Genomic DNA, 18,730 nt, shown 5'->3' with positions numbered 1-18,730 from the left:
CAATTTCTTTACTTCGTATGTATCCAAATTTTCTGTTTCTTCTTGAGTCAATTTTGGTTATTTAGGCACTTCTGTGGATTTTTTCATTTAATATAAGTGGTCTAATTTGTTAGGGTGAAGTTTTTCATGTTCTTTATAAACATTTTGATTTCTTTTGGCTTAGCATTATAGTTTCCTCTCACATTTCTCATTGTTGTTGTTTGCTTATTTTAACTGGAGTACGGTTGATATGAAATACTATATTAGTTTCAGATATGCAACATAGTGCTTTGAGAATTTAATACATTATGAAATACCACAGTAAATGTAATTACCATCTTTCCCTGTATAAAGTTATTCCATTACTATTGACCATACTCCCTATGCTGTACATTCATCCCTGTGATTTATTTATTTTATAATTAGAAGCTTGTACCTCTTGATCCCCTCCACCTATTTCATCCATCTCCCCAGTCCCTTTCCTTCTCCCCTTCCTTGTGACAACCACCCATCTATTCTCTGTATTTATGAGTCTATTTCTGTTTTGTCTGTTGTTCATTTGCTTTTTTTTTTAGATTCCACATATAAGTGAAATCATGTCATATTTGTCTTTCTCTGTCTTATTTATCTTAGCATAATACCCTGTAGGCCAATCCATGTTGCTGCAAATAGTAAGATTGTATTTTTTATGGCTAAATAGTTTTCCACTGTGTGCATATACCACAAATTCTTTATCCATTCACCTGTCAGTGGACACTTAGATTGTTTCCATATCTTAGCTACTAAAAACAGTTTGTAAACAAATTATACTACTATAAAGTATAAGTATCACTTAATATTGAATTCCTTTTTAGCACTGTAGAAATAGGATTCTACGCTCTTCTGGTTTGCTTTGTTTCTGATGACAGTAGTAGTCATGATTATTGTTGTACACCTCAGTGTGAAACTATATTTGTAACTTTTCACCCTTTGGATGTTTTTAAGATTTTCTGCTTATTTTTAATTTTTAACAATTTGACCATGATATATATCTAGGTACAGTTTTCTTTGAGTTTATTCTTCTTGGGGCTTGCTGAACCTGTAAATCTGAGAGTTTATACCTTTATCATATTTGTGAAGCATTTGCCTATGATTTCTTCCAACATATTTTCTGTCCTGGTTTCCTCCCTTCTCTCCCATGGGATTCCAATTATCTATGATTCATTGTACTACAGGTTGCTAAAGTTAGTGACTCCATTTCAGGTTGAGAAGGTTGAACAGGAAAGGGAACAAACAGATAATTTCTACTTAAGGCCAGTGTTCCTTGATTCATTAAGCAATCTGAATCTCCATTCAAAAGCATTTATTCAATGCAAACTATTTGTTAGCACCATGGTGACAACAAGGTATGTCCCCCTCGCTCAAGGACCACACCATCTCACTGAAGAGGGGAAACGTGCACACCCCAAACCAAATCTACCATAAAGTGGGGCCAAATGAACTAAAGAAGACTCAATAAGAACTGTTTGACAGAAAGCCTAGCATACTGGCTGAGGTTAGTAAATGTTTCCATTATTAATATTGATGAGAAAAAGGAAGACAACAGTGTATCAAGAGCAAGTCAGAAGTCAAGTGATGTTTCAGTCTACTCTGTTCTAAGCTGGAAGAAGGAATTCTTTAGCTTCCCAGAAGAGCATTTGAGAGAATTTTTTCTGTCTTGAAGACATTTAATTGATTCTGTAAAAACATTTAAGAAGACAGACCTGCAAGTCTTAGATTCCTAGTGCATCTGAAAACTATATTCCAAAAGGCAGCTGAGAGAGGTTGAAAAGAGCACCAACCTTGAAGTCATCTGTCCTGGGTTTGAATCCTTGTTCTTCAATGGAACATCAGTGTAATCAATTTCTTAATCTCAGGTTTTCAGTTCTTTAATCTGCGAAATGAGAATAAAAATCTTTTCCAGTATTTCTGTGGGATTTGGTATCAACATAAGAGAGAGTGATTAACATCTTTTAAATACTGAGTTACCAATATATATGGATTTAATAGTTAGACACAAATTATTCTTTTTTCTTAGCTTATGCTCCCTTTCTTTCCTTAAGCGCAGAGACTGTTAATCTACACTTAAACAAATTAATAGTATCATTACCTTTTGTTTCGAATGATTTATATTTGAACTTTGTACATAATAAAAGTCAATTACATTGCAGTCCTGTCTAAAGACATGAATACAGTTAGATAATCACAAAGAAAAGAATGTGTCCCATTTATAACAAGGACAACAAAATGGTTCATAGAAAAAATTCCATGGTCTAATGAACTTTTTTTTTTCCAAAAAAGCAGTATTAGGGTCACTGTATAATAAAATTTCAGTGGTCCACAGTGCAGTGGACAATTGACACATTTGAATATGTCCCATGTTTGGGGTGAATTTCTTTATTCCTGAGAATTTGTATCCATATGCCTAGAGGCAGGCATATGTCCTTGCACTCACTAGTCAAACACTTCAAAATTTCTATTTGGAAGCCAGAACATGAAGAAGCAAGAGGCACAGAAAGCCGTATGGCAGTTGTACTGGACCCAGTTTATATGCTCTCTCCAGATTCACTCGGCCATACTCTAATATAATAAAACTATATTTGGTCTTTGTTCCCACTAGGCACCTGCCTACTCAAGGGTTTCAGATTCTTTCAACCTAAAGCTTCCAAAATCCTTAGAAATCTTTGAGTAGAGAAGGGGATCTTTTGTTATTCATAATGAGCTCCTTTGAACCACATTTGAGTTTATGCTGATATGGTAACTTATGATTGGGCCCCTAGCTATCTTTAGGATGGGGACTAGTAGTCAGAAAAACTAACAAATGATAAGAGGGTTGGAATGTCAGCCCTATTCCCTGACCCCAGAGAGCGAAGGGTGGCTAGGGATTGAGTTCAATCATATGGCCAGTGATTTAATCAATCATGGTTACATAGTAAATCCTACATTTAAAACTCTGAACAGTGAGATGCAGAGAACTTCCTTGTTGATGAATATATTAATGTACTAGGAAGGTGGCACACCCAGATGCCATTGGGGCAAAGCGCCCTCCAGGCCTTGGCCTATGTGTCTCTTCTGTTTGGCTGTTCCTGAGTTGTATCCTTTATAATAAAACTGCAGACGTAAGTATAGCACTTTTAGGGAGCTCTGTGAATCATTCTAGAGAATTACCAAACCTGCAGGGATCAGGAAACACTCAGTTAATAGCTGGCTTGTCAGAAGTGTGGGTGGACCTTGGGACTTTCAAACGGTATCTGAGGTGAGGTGTCTTTTAGGACCAAGCTCCTTAACCTGTGCGATCTGTTGCTAACTCCTGGTGGTTAGTGTCAGAATTAATACTTAGCCCTTAACTCCAGGTCATTAGCATCAGACTTGATGTCAATTTCTTTATCTCCCACCAGTCAGTATGGGAGAATTGCTGGTGGAAAGCACATGCCTACCCAGGGAATCAGATTCTTGCCTTGCTTCCTGGCTGAAGCAGCCCCAGTGAAGGTTTGCACTGTTTCTGCTTCACCTACTAATACTGCTTTTTAACTCTGCCTTCTGAGGTGGTACATTCTGGGCTCCAGCATGTTCTCCATTGCCCCTGTCCTGGTGAATTCTGCAGCAGCTCCAGGACCCAGATTTAAACCTACCAGACCCATGAAAACTCTGCCTATCCCCATGGTTGCCTGGAGGGTCCAGGGGACAACCTTTCACTAAAGAAGGAAACAACAGATAAATCAACCATATTCCCTTCTACCAAGAGATTTTACAAGCCACTGTGTTTGCTTATAACCGCTGTAGAAACGCCGCATGTGCCTGAATAACCATTGAGGGCTTTTTTTTTGTGAAGTTGCAGCCAGCTCTATAATGCACTACTTTTCTGTTTTTCTTCTGTAGCTTCTCTAGGATTGCACCCACCCCTAAAACATTAGCATGTAAGCTTTGCCTTAGACTCTCTTTTCTAGAGAATCTGGAATAAGACAGAAGTGTAGCTAGCAAAATCCTGTATTAAAGGAAGCTGTGGCTGATGGCCTGCTTGTTAGCATCTCATCTTTAGTGTTTGCAATGTAAACAGTAATAACTGTGCCAACCTTAGAGGCAGGATGGGCTCCAGTGGAGTCATCTGGAAGTATATTTGGGCATTTTCATGGTTGCATAATCCACAAACATGTTTTTATTCTCTTCCTAGAGGTGTATGGCAGCTAAAAACCCTGTCTTATACAGAAAAATAAGAAAAAATTACAAGCATTACTAGCAATCAAAACCTTCCTATTTTGGAAATGATAGGATGTCTTTGTTATGTAATGATCGTGTTGGATGATGGGCAGTATGTTTGTTTTTAAAAAGTATTTGGTAAAGTGAAACTTACCTGATTTTCTAAAAAAAAAAAAAAAAACATGCTTATGATATTCAGAACTCTTGAAATTGTTAGATTTCCCTATTAGAGGACAGGATCTTAGCTATCCATTTTGTGGCTTTTCTTTGACCCAGATATAAAGCCCACTGAGGCTGCCCTTTACCACAACTACAAGAAGGAGTAATTAATCAGGGGTTTAGGGATTGTTGGTGAACCGGGGGAGGTGAATAGGTTTCTCTTGTTAGATGCCCATCTGGGATACAAGAGAGAAATCACTTACTAGATTGAGACTCTGAAAAAAATTATAAAAGATGTCTCTCACACAGCCACTCTCTTCCTGAAGTTTCCTGTGTAGAAGTCACTCACACTGTAAAATACTAGATAATCAGGTCACCTGTGTCTGGTGTTTTTATGGTGATACATTTACTGAGTCTGTATCTTCCAGGACCCTTCTGCTAAATGAGACTATAATTGTTTTCTTAAAAAAAGTTATTAGGAAACCAGAGAAGACAGACTACTGGCAATAGTGTAGTAAAGAGGTAGGCTAATATTCTCCCCTACCAAAAGCATAATTGGACAAAATTGTCAAAAAGAAAATTATTTCAGTGCTCTGGAAATTGACCAAAGGAAATGATAAATTGAAAGGTTTTTTTTTTCATGAGAAACTGCTAGAACTTCAGGTAATAAAAGTCATCTACTTCCTGGCTCTAGCTCACCCAGTGCTAGAATATTATCATATTATCAAATATCACTATGTGTGGCTACCCATGAAAACCAGCAGACTTGGCTGGCTGACATGATTTGGAGAAAATAAAATAAATAAAATCCGTACCTAGCAGTGTTGTCAGTAAAAGTAATAAACTTGGTAGACAATAAAAGAGACAAATCCACAGCTCTTCTTGCCTGAGGTCGCAGTCTCAGTTGGTGAGAATGGTGTCCCAGGCATGTTTAACAAAGATATCCTAGAAAAAGCCATGGAAGAGATGTATAAGCTCTTCCTCTATCCCATCTTCCTACATACCTAACTACTGACATGTGATGGGCAGACCTGAGAGATCCTGGGAGAAGGTAAAAGCTGAGGCCGACTTCAAAACAGTCTGAACTTTAAACACATTTCCCAATCCACACACAGATCTCCTTGGAGAAGGTAGGTGCCTTACGAATGGAGCATTTAAGCAAGATATTAGCCCCATCAGAGGCTGACCACTCAGCCAACGAGTCACTGTATAGACTCAGGAGCAACCTCTGATAAACCAGAAAAAAATAAAAATAAGAGTAGAAAATCTGAGCAGACATATCATGGCTGCATACCATTGGAGAAACGCATTCCACATATTAAACACAGGTGAGTTAAAAAAAATCCCCACAGGAGGAAAATTAGAATACAGATTTTCTACACTATATTATCTAAAATATGCAGCTTTCACCAACAACAAAGCAATTGAGTTATTCAAAGAAACAAGAAGGTGTGAGCCTTACTCAGGAAAAAAGCAGTCAAATGTTGGCATTTGTGAAGATGTGAAACAACTATTATAAATAAAAGGAATTAAAAGAAAATATGACAATGTGAATTAAATGAAATTAATGACAAAAAGAACTAAAGTAAAATATAGTGACAATGTGAAAACTAACAGGGACACCCAGGATTCAGATCTTAGTTTCTGATATTACTCTCTAATAAAAGGAAATGGGAATCCTTGGAGAAATGGCCAAGGCTGGGTATATACAAGATGAGTCTGGAATAAGTTTTAGTGTCAGAGAGTAAGAAAGTACTCAAAAAACAAAAAACAAAAAAAACCCACTTAAGAACAAAAACCAATCTCAGGGATTCTAAGCTCTCATACTCATACTAGACTCAGCCTCCAAAAATTCATCTATTTTCTTCTTACCCACATTTATGACTATTTTTTCCTCATCTCTCTGTTCTACCAAATAGGAAAACAGCTATGATTTCTGTCTGTTTAAGGAGGGATTTGCCCACTTTTGGATTTTAGTTCTTCAGGTTACTTGCAGTCTCAGCTCTCTGGAAGGCTTAAAATTATAATGATTTTATAGATTATCTGGGTTTTCAGTGGAATCAGCATTCTCTTGTGACTTTCCACATCCTAAATAGAGATGAACGTTTGAAACAGTTCTCAAACTCTCATCAGAGTGATCTAAAATTCTGTCCTACAGGTTTTCCTGATGGAATCTTCTCTTCACTCCTTTGGTTGGAAATTTCTACTTTAAAACTTTAGTCACCTGTCACTTCTTCTCAAAGGGATGACTCAGGATTTCTCCATCTCACTGTTGACATCTGAGACCAGAAAATTCTTTATTGTGGAATCCACCTGTTATATTGGCACTTGTTATATTTTCCTATATATTTCTCTCTCTCTCTCTCTCACACACACACACACACATATACGTTTGTGTCAGGTGAAAAGTAAATATTATTTAGAATTCTCAATGCACTGAGGAAGGTGAATGTTGAAAGGTGGGAAGGGTGTTGATGGGTGTGATGATGTAAATTGAAGAGACTAGAAAGGAGCTAAAGGTCTTTGTATAAGAAAAAGGCAAGATACAGGGAGATGGACATATGTGTATATTTATTTGTACATTCATGTGTGCATGCATATGTACATGTGTAGGGTGTGGAAGTATGATGACAAGGAGAATGGGTTGTAGCTGGAGAGTTGAGAGAGATGAATGGAAGAAAGGTTGTAAGGTAAACAATGTTTGGCAACTGAAGTGGAAATCTGAGGATGTTGAAAAGATCTAGTCAGGATTCTTGTTGAGTTTTACCCTGCAATATAAAATTGAATATTTTCCCCATGCTACCTGAAAAATCTTTATCATTGTGGAGTTGGATTTGCTTTTTAAGGTTGTAAGGGAAGTTCCAAGTCCTGCATTGAGGTAGACCGGATATTGATGACAGTTCTAGGTGGCAGGGAGCTATGGTGTACAGTCTCCTGTGTTTATATACTTTTGTGTTGTCTTCCTGTTCTGCATGCTACTTGAGGCCATGGTATATCCCTAGTATAGAGCAGAGTTTATGGTACATCATTGACTCTCAATATCTGTTGTACAGATACATGGATGACAATTAACTTCTCTCTCAGAGGTGATATGATAACCAGTGAGTATTATTCTTCTAGCTTAAGGGGGAAAATAATAACCTGGTCATGCAACCTGGAGAAAAGAACTTCTGTGTATTTCTCATTCTCAGATGCTAGGTGAGGACCAATAATCTTGGGATATGAAGTCAGAGCAGAAGGAGGAGGAAACATTTATTGAGAATTTACTAACACCTTTTATCAAATTTAAGATTGAAGGATTCATCAGAAAATGTCAGTTATAATCTTAATGTCAACCATCATTGCTAAGACACATTCATATTTCATAGATGTTTAAATATGAAAGAAAAGTTAATATTACCATTGGACATATGGTACATGCCATGTACTCTTCTGAGTGATTTGAATAGTTAATTTATTTAATCTTTACCACTACCCTGTGAGGAATCTTATTATAAGATGGCAGAAGGGCCACTAAGTTTGAGTCCTTGGTTCATCCTAGGTTATGATGTCCTTGGAAAGCTGAATGCCCCAGGTAAGATGATGGATCCTTTGGTAATTCTGCTGTAAAACTGTTTCTGAAAAGACTTAAGGACAGAAGCTGATCAAAAGGATTTAAGAATGAATGAGTATTGCTGAGCCTAAGGATCATGTTATAGAAATCTAAATGGGGAAGAAGAAAAGAGTAGATGTCTCATTCAAAATTATTCCATGACGTTAATATAACCCACAGTTAATGGGGCAGGAAATAGTTAACACATTTTAAAGCGCTGAAAGGGCCTTCTGTACCAGGACAGCAGCCTGAATGTTTGCCATACTGTTTGAATACTAAGACAGACCACTTTCCTTGTGCTCTACAGCTGTGGACAGAGAAGACATTTCTGCGGGGAGGGGAGTGTGGGGAAGCCTAAAGAAAGAGTTGGTTGTTCCTGAGAGGACAGACATCTCAGCATACTAGAAGTACCCCCACCCCCACTGCCAAAAGCTTGGGAGCATGATGCTAAGAGGGGAGCCAACAAAGCAGATTAGGGGGGTGCAAGAGGGGAAGCAGACTAGGAAGATGTGGCTCTCTGAATGAGAAAACTGAGTGGTGTGGTTGGAAGTGTGTATTCCGGAGCATGGCAGCTTGCGCTGGAAACTGGCTCCATCAGCTCATCAGCTGTATGACTTGAGCTAGCTACTTAACCTCCCCAAGCCTCAGTTTGTTCATCTGTGTAATGGATGATAATAGTATCTACTACATTTGATTGGTTATAAAGATTGTTAACCTAGTGATTGATACAAAGTTAAGTGTGTGATAAGCATTAACCATGGTCATTTTGAGACTTAAAAAATTAGCCTGCTGACAAATAGGGAAAGAGATATATAGGGGTATTAATATATATACATTATGTACATATAATCGTGGGTGCATGACTGAGCAGTGGTGTGTATAATCAAAGATGATGGAAGTAAGCTAGATGCAAGAAAAGATGACTAGCAAGTTTGTTGACATATGACCAAGAAGCCAAGGCAAAGTCCCCTAGAACAAAGTTCTCATCTTCTGTGGCAGGATACAGTGCCACATCATGGAAGGCAAGGGGCAGAATTACAATGGACTCTTAGAAATTGCTTGTAAGCTGTAGCAAGTGGCTACTACTGATGGGAATGCAGCAGATACAGACATGGTCCTTCAGTGATGTACCTGCCAACATCACTGGTTTAGAGCAGTGGTTTTTCAACTTTTGCTGAAATCATCTAGGGAGCTTCTAAAAATGTACAGATTTCCAGACCCCACTCCAGAGCAATTGAATCAGGATCTCTGGGAGATTCAGGCATCCACATTCTAATGGGAAGCCCAGACTAAGAATCACCACCTTAGAGCAGGTTCTCAAACTAGAGGGTGCATCATAATCACACAGGAGAGCCTACTAAATTCAAGTTGCTGGACTCCACCCCCAGAGGTTCTGATTCATTAGGTCTGGGGTGGAATCCAAGTGTCAGTGCCCTTTAGCCAAAGATGAACAAGAACTCACATGTGTTAAACATTGGATTTGTCATTTGTTACAGTGGGAGAGGATGCATATCTTGGGGAACTATGGAGGGTTTCCAGTGAGAGGGTCTTAGATCCTACCATAGGATCTGAGCTTTGGATGAATGATTTGAGAGAAGGTGGTAGTTTGTTCTAGATGTGGATTCTCTCAGAAAATGGAAGCAATTCTCTGACTGGATACCTGAATAAACTTTATCTTTAGGGAGGGGAGACAAGCAAGAGGATAGGCTATAATTGGTAAAGCAGTAGCAGCCACTCATTTTGGCCAAGAGAAGGGGTGTTTAGTAATATGTGGGCTGCATGATGACCTTGTTTTCATCTATGTGTAGATAAAATTATGAAGTGGCCTTGTTTTGTCTCATCTTATCATGGTCTCAGTATAACCTTGCATGGGGTTGTTTTGTGAGATCGCTTAGGTTCAGCTGGGGAATAACATGGTCTGCTGTGAGTGCCAGGCCAGCTTTCCAGTGTCAGCTACTGCCGCCTCCTCTATTTTCCCTTCCTTACAAGTTCCAGGTGATGCTGATATACTGGTCCAGAGACCACTAGACTTTGAGAACCACTAAGAGGATGAAGAGACCTTAGACCTACAGTGGGGATGTTTGCACCTGCAAAAAGAAAAAAATACATGAATACGGCCTTGAAAAGTAAAGGCACCAGAGCTTCAGTGGGAAAAAACAAGAAGGAATAATATAGCCTACCAGAAAATATAACTTGGGGAAACTAAGTCCAGCCCAGAGAGTGCTATACAGACTTTATATGTAGACAAGGGTAGCTAGCCTCATCTGATGCAGCTCTTCCTTTCCCACTCCCAGCTGCTTTCTTTGACCAGTTCCCAGCTCAGGGCCATTGTGCCTACTCTTCCCTTTGCCTGGTGACTGCCCCACTTCATTCGTTCTCATTCTTCATGTATCCTCTTAAAATTCCCCTTAGCAACAAGGCCTTCCCAGACCTCCCACACTAAATTAGTTTCCCTCTTCATCACTAACATGTAACCCTCTTCTTTTCCTTCAATGTACCAGTCATGATTTATAACCAGGTATTTACTCTTGTGATGGTTGATTTGATTTTTCTGTCTCTCCCACTAAACTGTGAGCTCCCTATGAGTAGAGACCATCCATAATTTGCTGACCATTGTCTCTCTCATATCTAGAAGAGTCCTGGAAGAGAAAAACCCACTTCTTTCCCTAGCGTCCACTGAATTACAGATGAGTTCATATTTCCCTCCATCCCGTCCAATCCATACTTATCTTTAAAAAAGTATGTATTGCCTTGGCTTGTCAATGTCTCTCTTCCCTGTTTTTGATTGCTTATGTAGATCCCATCAAATACTTCATATTTTTTGGGGTTACTTCAATGAAAAATATAAAATGTTTGATAGAATCCACATGAGCAAAGAAACTAGAGTTTCACATTCTGACAAGTCTCAATTTGTTATCAAGCTCTCCTGCCTTGATTCAGTCTGATGATTGCTCTTTCAGTTGCCATTTTATGAGTGCTAATAGGAATTAACTTTAAAATGAAGTGTTTTCCTTCAGGCATTTTGTTTGAGAGACCTCTTGGGTTTGTTGTTTTAATTAAGTGTTCTGACACACTTCCCTTAACCCTTCTTCTGGGGCTGGGCTTGCTACGGCAGCCTTCTTGGCTATGGATCTGGGACAGGAGAAAAGATTTTCCCAAGAATGAAATCCGGCAGAGCCTCAAGAGCTTTACATTTCAAGCCAAACTGAGGTCCCGTTCGGCTCTGGTTTAGCTGGCTCCTAGATTCTGATGGCAAATGCTTCAAAATGCTCATAAAATGGTAACAGAAGACTCTGTGGACATCAAATGGCACTCACCAAACATCACTTTAATGAGTTAAGTGTAAATGAAACATAAACATATGGATTCCATTGTCCTAAAAATACACAGGGCTTTAAAATAAAAGCAAGTAAAGAAGTTCCCTGGTGACATGTGTTTTGGGGTTTGCTGAACCAAAGACATTGGAAAGTTCTCTAAGACATTCATCAAGTCTAAAACGCAGCTGGCTTCGCCCGCTCTCTCATGTGCAGTCAATCACCTTGGTGTACCTGCTCTTCCCTTCGCTCTCAAAGCCATTTGCTCCTCTCCTGAGATGGAGCCAAGCTCACTGCCATTAGTATGTACAGATGTGAGCAAAGCCCCGTGCTCCCTGAGCCTCCAGGAACACGTGTGCCCCAAGCAGAGGGAGAAGAGGCGCTTCCTCTCCTCTCTGTCCCAACCTCACCCTTCTCCCTTTGCCACCTGCCTGTTTAGGACCAGAAGTGTGATCAGTTGGCACCCTCGGTAGAGCTGAGTTCCAGGACAGGCCTGCAAGCCTCAAAAACTTGAATTAAAATGTCAGTTTAGATGGACAAAAAAAGGTCGGTTATGACTCCAGGGCAAAGTCAAGAATGAATTTCTGGTCCTGGAGTCCTGACCAGGTGGTGGAATGGGAATTCATGCTCTGTTCTTGTCAGGAATGGCTGTAACAGGGATCAAGAATATATTAAAAAGCAGAATATGTTTACCTGACTGGGTTCACTGGGGTTTCGTTGTTCCGACTTCAGTCTTTGTTCAGCAAATAAAAGAGGGATTTGAATGCTGGGAGTTAAGGGGAAGCCTGTTCCTGTCTATGTAATATATTGGAGGAAAAAGTTAACAGTTTTTCTTGATGTAGCATGATCCCTGTCAGGCTTGTAAGTCAGCAAGGCAGGGGAAGACCTCATTGTACGGAGGCTGCTACAAACATGTGCCCAGAGTCCTCCCTCCGTTATCTCCACATGCTGGCAAGCTTTCCAATATCTCTAAAGATTTTTAGAGGGACATTTCCATCATCTACAATTCCTTGCTATTTTCTGTCATTTGCTGATGTGTCCAGATGCAGCAACCTCTTACCCCTTGGCCTCACTGTCTAGATGTGCATTGTGCTCACAACCAACACCAAATTCAATTGCTGTGAAAGAAAATGGAAAAAAAATGAAATACAATTTAACCAGACAAATGGTTGGATTTATGACTATAAAAACAGGCAACCTTGTGCATAGCCCCATATACAATCTGAGAGAACCCTGGCATTTACTTTTTATCCCTATTCAAAGAATAACTACACAAGAACGACCAGGGAATATTTTGGGGAAAGTTTTCATCCTTGGTTGGCAGAGCAAAGTGGGGATGAACTCATACATTTCTTCCATCACTAATTTTTACAACTCACTGCCTTTGTAGGCTTTCACCCCAGGGTGAGCTACTGTTCTTTGTGAGAAAACCATATGACACACAGCCCTGTGACATACTTTATTCAGCCAGGCTACATACAGGGTAAGTGAAAAAGCACACTCATTTAATCAGTAAACACAGCTGCCTTCACAATGCTTTTCTTTGCCTTAACTCTGGTGGTATTTTTTTTTGAAATTTCTCTGCAATTGCTGAAAGTAGGAGTAGAAGGATAGTCTACCTCATTTTCTCATTGTCACCTCTCCTCCTTCCTGAGATACACTGAAAGCAAAATTGGTTTTACCAGATGGAATCTATGAAAACATTAAGTCTGTCCCTAGGCCTCAGCTACATTGATTGTCTTGCTCAGTGATGTCAGTTCATAACATCAACAGGAATATATCAAGAGCTTAAACTCTCCAACTCAAATAACAAGGTTATAAAACTAAAATATTACTGCTTTGCCTTGACATACCTGCTTTCAAATCTCAAGCCCTTTGTAGAATTTTCTCTCCATAGTTTAGACATAAAGGACCGTCATTTCCTCTTCTTTTGTCTGACCAACCTAACTCACTCTGCCCTGATTTCTGTGAACTGCTGCTTCTCCAACACCATATTCACATTCTGCAGCTGGTACGTGACCTCATATCAAACTCACCCCATCCCCTACACCCACACTTAGACAACAGTGGGCACCTGATTCAGTCTGAGCCAATCTAACACTCTTGAGAATGTAGATTTCAGCTTCTGTCATGCTGGTGTCCTAGACAAAAGAGATATAACATTACAAACCGTTGGCTATTGAGTTTTGTAGGGAGGAACAGAATTTTCTATTACTTTGGAAAGGAGAGAAAGGTGGTCTGTGGGCACAAAAACAAGCAGGTAGACTGGGAGAAACATAAATGAGAGGAAAATGGAGAAAGAGGGTGCCAGTGGGATTCCCAAGGTCTCAGTCTCTGGCTCCAGTCTGTTTTGAAGCCTGGCTATATGCCTGTCCTGGGTCCAGTAAGTTAACTCTGTATTATATCATTTTTTTCCTTTTCTGATTAAATTTGATTTCTCTTGTTTACAACCCAAAAAGTCCTAACTCTAATCCATCTTCCAAATATCCTCATATGGCATACATCAAGCTGCTTGACATAACCTGACATTGCTCTGCCTACAATAGCCACCTGCTCTTTTCTGACTAGATAGTGCTCATTATCCTTCATCAAACAGATGTCATCTGATGAACTTGGTAGCTCCCTGAGTGTGGTCAAGGTGTCCCACCCTGGGACCTTGCAAAGTAAATTTCACCATAGGAGCACAATCAAATATTGATTGTGTCGAATTACTTTTTGGCTGAATCTGCTGCTTAATTTTCAACACTGCTGCTCCTTCTCATTTCATGTGATTCTCTTGTATCTCTTCTTCCTGGTCAAGCCCAGCCACTTTCCCAAAACTAAGAAAAATCTGTATTTTAAAAACCCTGTGGCTTTCATTATCCATTCTACTTTCTTCCATCCTTTTTTATTAAACAGCAGTTTAGTTCAATTTAAGCCCTTTCCTAGACTGCCTCTTTCCACCAGTCACTCACATCTGGTTCTCTGAGCAATCCTCTGCTAATCTTTTCACTATATTAGACATGCTTCTGTCTTTGGAGTTACCTTAGACTCTACAGCTCAAGAAGAACACATAAACAACTTGTAGAAAGCCTAAACACAAATGGGTGTGCAGGACACAAATAAATGTCCCTGCACACAAAGTGGATTAGTTTTCAGCACTGAGACTCAGAGTTCACTGAAAGTAGCTTTCACTGAGCATGAGTCACAGGTAATCAGTCTTTGAGACATAACCTGTGAGTTAGTAAATTCTTACTAGTCTTGATGAAAAGCCTTCTTTGTCCATGTGGTTATCAATGGGTTTGTAAAATTGCATGACAGGATGAAATGAAGCCTTAAAAACCTTACCTCTCCACACCAGTGCAAAAAAAAAAAAACCTGTCCCATTCCCTGTCTTATGGCTAGACTGGATCTATGGTTCTGGCATCCATGCACTTTAGCAAGAAAATTGCTTTGTGAGGGGCATCTTTATCAATAGAAGACTGACTACTTAGCATAAAAACTGAAATGCTCAGTGATAAAAAAGACCAAAAAATGCAGAACATTCTCGCATTTCTGAGGTCATATAAGACTGTGTGAATGTAATTTCTAAACACAGGTTCTAATTTTCTCTGGCTACAAAGTGACATTCATTGTGTGAGAGTTCCATTTTCAGTGTGAGTTCATCTTAACTACCTTTTATCAGTACAAATTATGGTGTACCAGGGACTTACCTTTCTATAACAGGAGGGGCCAAGTAGATAATTAATGAAAATTAAACTGAAAAAGTGAATGCAATCTCCAGTTCGAATTCTGGTTTATGACTTGGTTTATTATGTAAGTATGAAACTTCAAAGGGAGCTAACTCAACATAGCACTTTAATAACATTTTATTATATTTAAGAGCTTTATGGAAATTTTGCTGGCTGCCAAGAAATGGTTCTTGAGAACATTTCCTTGTCAACAGGCTGCTGGGGCCCCTGCTCCCAGAGCAACTACAGAGAGGAGCCGCTCGCCCCTTCCTCATACTGAGAAGGAAGGTATGAACAGCTGCTAGATGGGACATAGGCTTAGGGAGTGTCCAAGCATAATTTCTCTTACAGAGGGTAAAGATGCAGAACCCAAAAATATCCCCTTTAAAGACTCTGAATTCAAATGTTCCCAAAGGCAAACTTGAAAGCTTATGTGAAGGCCAGCTTTTGGAAGATCAAAATCATGAGGTGTCGATTCAATGGTGGCCCCAGAGACGGCTGCTTCCACCACTTGGGAAAAAAAAAGAAAAAGGAGTGGAGCACCTCCTTCCATTGTAGCTTAACTCAGAACTTTCTTAATCATGGTGGCTTTGGCAGTAAGGGAAAAGAGCCTTTCTTTAATAGCTGTATTGTTTTCCCACTCTCTTATCTTCCTTAGAGCATGAAACTAAAGAGAAAGGATTCTTAGGTTAACATGACCTCTCGTCTGAATGCAGGGCTGAGGGCCAGGGTTCCTCCCATCTGATTCCCGCTCTGGTACTGACTCGTCCTATGGCCTTGGGCAAAGCTGCTTAGTCTCTGTGCTGGGTCTGCCTGCTGTTAAAATGACATGGATGATGCCATCCACACTGACCTCATTGGGACATTGTGCAGACTAGTTGAAAACTAGAGCTTTTTGGGAGGGTGTGGGGGGATGAAGATAATGTTTTGGGTTACTGGTATTGGAAGGCTGAAGGAATGCTTAGAAAAGGGGAAAGTTAGAGGAGAATTGGTTCATTTATTTGAAATGGTAAGGGACAGAACAGTATGTCCAAAGGTGTTTCTGCAAAAAATATAATGGTATCTGCAAGTGACTTTGTAATGAGAGTAAATTGCCCTCAGGCTTGAAGAATTTATTTTTTTCTTTTACCTTTACCAATTGATTTGTACTGTCTCTCATAAATGGTGAAATCTAGGGTCATTGGACTAAATTTACTTCATTTGGAATGAAGGAAAGAAAAACAAATATGCCATTTCCTCAAAGGTATGATGAATGTTGTAGAAAAAATAAAATGAAATGGAATAAGACTGGAAATTGTAGAGAATATTGAAATTTTCAAAGTGCTATTAAAAATTTTATTTATAGTATTCAAAGTATGAGAGGGGAGAATTAACGTCATTATCTTATGCTGTGAGAGGATTGCCAGCATTTATTATTCATTTAGTCACTCAATGAACCTTGATTGAGCACATTTATTGAGACAGAGTTCTTGCCCTTAAGGAGCATAGGGTTTATAAGAAAAGATTCATACATTCAAAACTGTTGCAATAGTAGAAACGCATAATGGCACCATGCTCACCATGCTAGTAGGGATAAATTAAGGGACACATGTTTAAAAACTCTTTGGAAGTCAGAATGAACTCAACCTAATGAGATAATGAAAGGATTATGGAATGCTTCTCAGATAAAGAGATGGGTAAGAGTTTCCTGGGACTCAGCAGAGATTCACAGAGGAAAAGCAGAGGGGCCCGCGTGTACAAAGATATAAAAGCATAAGGCAGGTGATAAATTAAGAACGTAGTGCCATGGAGATGGAGTTTCTGAGGAGATAAAGATGATAGCAGAAGGTGAAGCCAGAAAAGTCAGGAGGGGGCCATGATGGAGGGAGCATAAGTTTGCATTCAGACTGTTTTTATTCTTACTGCTTCATTACTCACCATAGCATCGTCCTCAGTTCCCTCCTAAGAAAAATGGGGATAATAACAGTACCTAAAGCACAGGGCTGTGGTGAGAACTAAATGAAATAATATGTGTAATAATACATGTGAAGATAAGAACAGTAACTGGCACAAAATAACTTCTCAATGAATGTAAACTTAATGTTATCCATATATTAGTTGAAGTTTGGTCTTTATTCTATAGGCAAAAGGAAGCCATGAAGGTATCTTAAGAAAGGCAATGCCATGTTAATAGTTGCACAGAGAATGAAGAGGAAACAATAACATAGGGGGTATGTCAGAGGAAGGGAGGATTTATGAATAAGGAGAGCAATTTATAGAATTGAACCACAGTAGGATGAAGTCTCCCAGGTTTGGAACTTGGACAGTTGGGACAGATGGTGGTGATATTAACCTGAGTAAGAAGATATATAAGAAACAGGAAGTATAGTGAGAAAGTAATAAATTTAGTTTATTTAAATGTGAGTTTTAAGGTACCCAGGAACATTGAGATGTGACATTCTGCAGGTAAGTAGACTTAGGCTGAGCTCTTAAAAGAAGTCTGGCCTAGAGATACAATTTTGGGAGTCTTTGGATTGGGTGATATTATTCAGGAAGAAAGGACACAATGTTAGTCTGAGAAAAACTAAAAAGAGAAGTAGTAGGGAACCAAGAGAGAATGAGGCTGCAGAAATCAAGAGAGAAGAGTTTGATTAAATTTGGAGTGGTGTTTCCACTAATGCCTTAACCTTCCTTTCCTGTTTTGCCATCCCTTCCCTAGACAACCTCTAAGTTCTCCTGTAGGCATCTGAACTTATTTATATTCTCTTCTGTGGGACATAATGCTCTCCTGTGACTCCTTTACTTTCCTAAGTTACAGGGTTAGTTTTACACATGATTTTCTTTAATATACCACAGAACATATGGAAAAATATTGATGATAAAAAATTAAACATGAAATACCCTTTTTTCTCAAATCTTATTGAGACATATTAGAATTATAATCAAGTATGCTTACATGACTTCAAGAGTAGTTAGAAATCCAGAATCACTAAAAAAAAGGGGGATTATAAATTAACCAGATAAATTATTTTTAAAATTCAGCATGAAAGTAAACACCATAAGCAAAGTCAAAACTTGAAACAACATTCACAGTTTGCATCACAGATGAAGGGCTTATCTCTCTAGTTATACTAGATCATCTAGAAGAGCACCTAGAAATCGAGGCAAAAAAATTCCAGTGATAATAAAAAGAAATGGGCATGAATAGTTCACACACACACAAAAGAGATATGAGTGGCCCTAAACAAATGGAAAGATGCTCAACCTCATTCGTAATAAGGAAATGCAAACTAACACTGCAGTAGCATTCTACACTTAAGGAGTTTAAGAAAAAAGACCCCAAGACGGCCTGTTGTGTCAGTAAGACTGCCAGGAAATAGCCATTGTAATACATTGCAGGTGGAACTGCAAAACTGAAGTAACCTGAATAACCTTGAAGGAGAGAGATTTAGTAAGATTTATTAAAATTACAGATGACTTTACTCTCTGCTTCAAAAATCTCACTGCTAAGAATCTTGCCTACAGATAGCCCTGTATAAATGCAAAAAATGATTTATAGAGAAGGTTATTCATTGTGACATTGTTTGTAATAGCAAACAGTTGGAAACTACCCAAGTGACAGCAATAGGGTATTGGTTGAAAAAAGTATTGTACATTCTCAGAATGTAGTAACATGCAGCTATTTAAAAAAAAAAAAGAATGAAACAGATTAGATTCCTATGTACTAAGATGAGAGATCTCCAGGACATAGTACATTAAAAATATAAGAAACAGAACATTTA

General features: G+C 38.9%; 1 long non-coding RNA gene across 1 annotated transcript in view; it reads left to right on the top strand.

Annotated features, from left to right (window-relative positions):
* The window catches only part of LOC108384545 (uncharacterized), a 758,195-nt gene that overhangs the window by 538,013 nt on the left and 201,452 nt on the right, over window positions 1-18,730 (top strand). The gene's annotated exons all lie outside the window — the stretch shown is intronic.

The sequence above is a fragment of the Manis javanica genome, chromosome 1, assembly GCF_040802235.1.
Source record: "Manis javanica isolate MJ-LG chromosome 1, MJ_LKY, whole genome shotgun sequence".
Taxonomy (NCBI): Eukaryota; Metazoa; Chordata; class Mammalia; order Pholidota; family Manidae; genus Manis; species Manis javanica.
Note: the sequence above shows the minus strand (reverse complement) of the source record. Positions and strands in the feature narration are given on the sequence as shown.